Source organism: Dasypus novemcinctus, chromosome 10 (assembly GCF_030445035.2).
Source record: "Dasypus novemcinctus isolate mDasNov1 chromosome 10, mDasNov1.1.hap2, whole genome shotgun sequence".
Lineage (NCBI taxonomy): Eukaryota > Metazoa > Chordata > Mammalia > Cingulata > Dasypodidae > Dasypus > Dasypus novemcinctus.
In genome coordinates, this window is record NC_080682.1 from 96760970 (window position 1) to 96766969 (window position 6000).

Genomic DNA, 6000 nt, shown 5'->3' on the forward strand with positions numbered 1-6000 from the left:
TGGGAGAAGGCAGTTTATATCCGTGTGTTTGTGTGTGTTTACCAGTCTGTATCTGAATGCCTCTGAGCTTTTTCCATTAGAATCCTGCTTCTTGAGACAATACTACTGTGAGTATTTCCCCAGAGTCTATCATTGGGAAAATTATGTTTTAATTGTTTTCCTCTCCATATGACATTTCTTGTATTCATGTTAAAACTCATGTGGATATTCTCTTCTGCCTCTCAATAAGGCATAAAAAAGAATGTTATTACTCAGTATTTCTCTCCTTAAACTAAGATTTTTATCTATATCTGTTAAGCAAATTTTTATGTGATTAAGTCCCAGTGATATGGATATTATCTTATTAAACATGTAGGTTTCCCCTCATTACATTATTTTATTAACTATAGCATTTGGGTAAAACTTTTTGCTTCATTTCTTAAGCTTTTGGCTTGTTTTTGTTCCATATGTGTTTTGTGGTAGAGAGGAAAAGAAAATAAGGTTAATAAACTGATTATGACAGTTTAAGGAAACATGTCCCCAAAATTTAATTACTGTGGAAATTACTGAAGAAACTTTGGGTGTGAATTTTTATAGTTAATAATAATGGCAGTATTTATAATGTAGATCTTGAGAGATGACCCATGAGAAAGTATGGTATTAACATTTCAAAGCTTTAGTTAGACTAAGAACTACTTATTTCCGAGAGTACAGGATATGTGACTGGAAAAGAGTGAGTTTATTGAGCTAAGATCTTCCTTCCTAGATTCCCAATTTAAGGCACTGATAAAGACCTCACAAGATGGTGAAAACACAACTATGATGATGTTTCCAACCTGGAAGGAAAGGTATGGCTCAAACCAAATAAGATTGAAATGCCAGATTTACTGAGATTTTATGTATAGGATTTATGCAGATGTAGGCTGCATGGGAATAATAGGACTTTGAAAAAAAATGCCCATCTAAACCCATCACGATACAGGCAGATATAATTATATAATGAAGTGCAAGCATGTCGAAGAAGCCAGGAGAGTTGGGCAGATTGTTAATACTACATGGTGCCCCACACAGTCAAATGATGGGCAGTCAACAATAGTGCTACTCATTGTATATCCTCTAGTGTCATCAAAGTGGATGATCAGAAAGGCTGAGGACAAACTTCCCAAGAAAAAAACATGACATCTTGTCTGTTTTATAGCTTTCAACCATGTTTCTGTCCTAGCATTTACTGTGCAAAAAAGAGGTTGATTTTCTAGGGGAAAGGGAAGCAAGTATACATAGTAAAAAGCCCCCCATTCCTTCTGAAAATGAACCTATTGTAATTTAGTTAGGATATTGTGTACTGGGGACAGAGAAATACCCAAATATTTTGAGAGTGGTGGGATGCAGGTTCTTAGTATTAAAACCTGAAGTTACAAATCATCATCATGCCTCCTACTTCATGAGTGTGAGAACTAAAACTATAATACTTCTAAAGGAAACTTAGGGAAGCATCTTCAGGAACTTACGTTAAGCAACAGTTTCTTAGGCATTATATTAAAAAGCAGAAGCAACAAAAGAAAAAATAGATAAATAGGACTTCATCAAAATTAAAAGCTTTTGTGCATCAAAGGACTTGAGTATGACAGTAGAAAGACAACCTATGTAATGGGGGAAAACATTTGGAAATCACATATCTGATAAGGTTAATAACCAGAATATATAAAAAAGTCCTACAACTCAACAAGAAAGAAACAAACAACCCAATTAGAAAATGGGTAAAACATTTGAATCAATATTTCTCCAAAAAAAATATATACAAATAGCCAATAAGCACATGAAAAGATTGTCACTATCATTAGTCACTAGGGAAATTCAATAAAAAACACAATGAAAGGCTACTATTTAAAATATGGAAAATTAGTGTTGGAAAAGATGTGGAGAAATAGAACCATACATTCCTTTTGTGTGGGAATGTAAAATGTTGCAGGTGCTATGGAAAACAGTTTGGCAGTTCCTCAAACTTTACATATGCCCCTGCAATCCTTTTTCTAAGGAATGTAAAATGTTGCAGCTGCTATGGAAAACAGTTTGGTAGTTCCTCAGACTTTCCATATGCCCTTGCAATCCTCTTTCTAAGGATATACCCAAAAGTATTGAAAGTAGGAACTCAAACAGATACTTGTACACCATTTTTCTTAGGGGCATTATTCACAATTGCCAAAAGAAGGAAGCGAACCCAGTGTCCAGCAACAGATGAATGGATAAACAAATATGGTATATGCATGCAATGTCATACTGTCCTACATAAAAAGGAATGAAGTTCTGATACATGAAACAATGTGGATGAGTCTTAAAAACATCAAGCAACATGAAATAAGCCAGGCACAAAAGAACAAATATTACATGATTTCACTGGCATAATATAATTAGTATAAGCAAATTCAGAGAGTCACAAACTAGTATAAAGGTTGCCGGGGGAAGGATGAGGGTAGGGAATAGGGAGTTTTGTTTAATTGATACAGAATTTTTGTTCAAAGCGATGGAAGAGTTTTGGTATGGATGGTGATGATGGTAGCACAATATTGTGAATGTAATTCATGTTAGTGTATTATATATTTGAATTTGGTTAAAAGGAGAAATTTTTGGTTGTATATATTTTGCTAGAATAAAAATAAAAACCCACAGGACTATATGACACAAATCATGAACCCTAATGTAAAATATGGACTGTAGTTAAGAGTATAATTATAATCAAATCGTACCGTTCCATCAGTTGTATCAATGGTACCACACTAATGCAAATTATTAATAATAGAAAAAAACTGCAAGTGGGATATTGGTATATGGGAAATTTTCTGCATGACTTTTCTATAGAACTACACTTATTTTTAAAAAAAAGTTTTAAAAATGTAATCCATTAAACTATTCATTCTTTCATACAGCAAATGCAAACCTAAACCCCAATATATGCAAATCTCTCAGTCTGTTAGAGGGGATGCCATTTTGAACAAAAGAGAAAGAACCCCTGTTCTCTTGAGAAGTATGTTTTAGTGGGGATTGTCCAAAATATTTCTAATGTCATTGAATCGCAAACCTGCCCATTACCCATTTGCCAAAAATTCTTTTTCCTCAGCTCTAAGGCAAAGAACTATGTCTATATGTATCCATTTTTAAAGATTCTAAATTACGTGTTTAAACTTTCATCTCCACTTAGTGTAGTTTACTTTATGGCTTTTTAATAATTTGAGCCTCTCCTCCATCTATCTATCTATCTATCTATCTATCTATCTATCTGTCTATCTATCTATCTATGTATCTGCATCTACATAACATATAGTAATTATATTTATATTTCCAATGTCTATAATAATTTATTGAACATGTTAGGTGCTCAATTAAATTTTGTTTAATGAAAAACTAAGTAAATAAGAAGCTGGATTGTTATCTCACATGAGTGAGATGACTTCATTTGGAAGAAGGTGGTGTCTCCTTCTTACATTCTTACCATCACTGTGTACATATTAAGTGCTCAGGGCATTAGAACACATATGACTAGGAACTCTCCTGTCTTTTTCCTGTCCATCGAAGATTTAATGTCACTGGCTGACTCTGATGCCACCACCATGCAAATGGAAGAAGCACCACATCCTAAGTCGGATCTGCTTGGTCTTGGTGTAAACAACTGGATTGAGCACTTGGAGGTGTGAGAAAGTGAAGATAGGAGAGCAGCACACGACTGCACAGGGAAGCCTGTTACCCAAATCTGTGAATCATGGACAGGCCAATCATAGGTGTGTAGAAGAGCAGCACAGCACAGATGTGGGAGACACAGGTGTTGAGGGCTTTGAGGCACTCAGCCTTGGAGGCAATGGACAGCACTGTCCATAGAATCAGTCCATAGGAGAGGACAATGAGCACTGAGTCCACACCCAGAGTGGAGAGCACTACAAAGAGACCATAGGCACTGTTGATGTGAGTGTCGGCACAGGCCAGCTTCATGACGTCTGGGTGCAGGCAGTAAGAATGGGAAAGCTGGTGATGCTGGCAGTAAGGCAGCTTCTTTAGCATGATGGGGACTGGGATGTGGAGACTGACACTGCGCACCACGATGGCCAAGCCCAATTTGGCAATCCGGGGGCTCGTGAGGATGGTGCCATAGTGTAGCAGGTTGCTGATGGCCATGAAACGGTAAAAGGCCATTGTCAGCAGCACAGAGGACTCCATGATGGAGAAGGTGTGGATGAAGAAGAGCTGGGCCAAGCACACATCCACTGCCACCTCCCTGAGCCCCAGCATGTAGATGGTGAGCATGGTGGGCAGCGTGGAGGCAGACAGGCCCAGGTTGGTCACTGCTAGCATTGAAAGAAAGTAATACATGGGCTGGTGCAGGGAGGGCTCTGACCTCACCACCCACAGGATCAGGCTGTTTCCTGGGAGAAATGCCACATACATGGCACACAGAGGGAGGGAGAGCCAGCTGTGCACAGCCTCGAGGCCAGGGACGCCTGTTAGGAGGAAGTAGATGTCAGTGTCGTTGGAAGATGGCATGGTGATCTGGTGGAGCAGAACTCTGAATATAAGTGCAATCACAGCCCCTAGAACCAAAGGAATTTGTGGGTCAGAATGTGTAGTATAAACTGAATGCTTATACAACTCCCCAAAATAATTCTCTGGCAACTCATGAACTTATAATTTCCTTAAGTATCTCCCCTTGTCCATAGATAAGAGGCCCTTAAAAAAGATGTGTTTGAACTATTAGAAAAAAAACCTGTCTGCATGGTAAGCCTAGCTCAGGAGTCACACGATAAATTATACCTGAAATCATAGAAGAGTTTTAAACATGGCTCTGGAAAGGGACTAAAGATAGATTTGGCCCCAACTGATCATTATACATACTGGGAAAATAATTCTAAGTTCCAATGCAATGTGTGAAACTTCAGATCAGAATCCAAATGGCCTCACTTACCAAGTCAAGTTCTCCTTTTATCACTTTACACTGTCTTTCAGAAGTTATTTCTACCATGTGTTGAATATGAGAAACTTGCAGGCACTGTTGGTCATAATAAAAAAAAAAAAAACCCTCTTGGAATGTCAGCACACCTTTGTGAGCACACAAATACAACCTACAAACACATTCATACACAATTGCAAATGCCAACTTATGACAAATATTTTAAACACTTATCTAAATATGTCTCTGAGTGGATCTGACTATGTGGTACACTACTTAAATAGATGATTCTTAACTCATAGAATGTCAGATTGGTTGAGTTAAAGCTAGTCTTTAACTATTCAGGCTTATACTGATGAGAATCCAGAAAGCAGCAAAGGCAATTACTTGTCAATAAACCATGATTTTGATTCATGTATAAACTACATATTTCAGAGAAATACCACTCTCTGGGCTTTGATCTTCTGTCCTCTCTGTGCTTGCTTCCTGCACCATTGTATGCAATTTCCTGCCAGCTCAGCCACGTCCCTATATTTAATTGAGTATGCCTTTCCTCCTCTGATAACAACATATGAGAGTTCAAAAGCTTTCCCCCTTTCCTCCTAATCATAAACACAGGTGATTTCTGAAGTCTTCAGGAATACAAAACCTTAAAGTATAACCAGCAAGGACAAGTTAATCTTGAGTGGTCTTAATTAAGCATATACTTAGAAGATTTGTCTGCTTTTTGGGTTTTCTCAGATGACATTGATTTTTCATTATTTCTTTACCTGTCCTCTCATTCAGTCCAGTATTCCTCTGACATTGAAAAGTAGGGCTACATAATTAATCCTGCCACCTTTTCTTTGGCAGATAGTAATGTCCAAGCATAATGCATTGCATTTATATTTCACTTAAAGCACCTGATAAATACAGCATTTTATAGCATTTCAATACTCAGAAGTAGGCAGGTGAGTTTTCATGCCTTGTATCTAGATTAAGAAATCATTTCTAAGAACTCAAATGCATAACTTCCCAAAAGCCAAGAGGGTCATGAAAGAGCACCTAATTCCAGCTGACCCAGTGCTTTGCCACCCTAGTACTGTGAC

At 37.6% G+C, this 6000-nt stretch overlaps 1 pseudogene; it reads right to left on the bottom strand.

The window, feature by feature from the left end:
* Nucleotides 1–3557: 3557 nt before the first annotated feature.
* On the bottom strand, nt 3558–4509 carry LOC101430966 (olfactory receptor 51G2-like; annotated as a pseudogene).
* Nucleotides 4510–6000: the final 1491 nt, after the last annotated feature.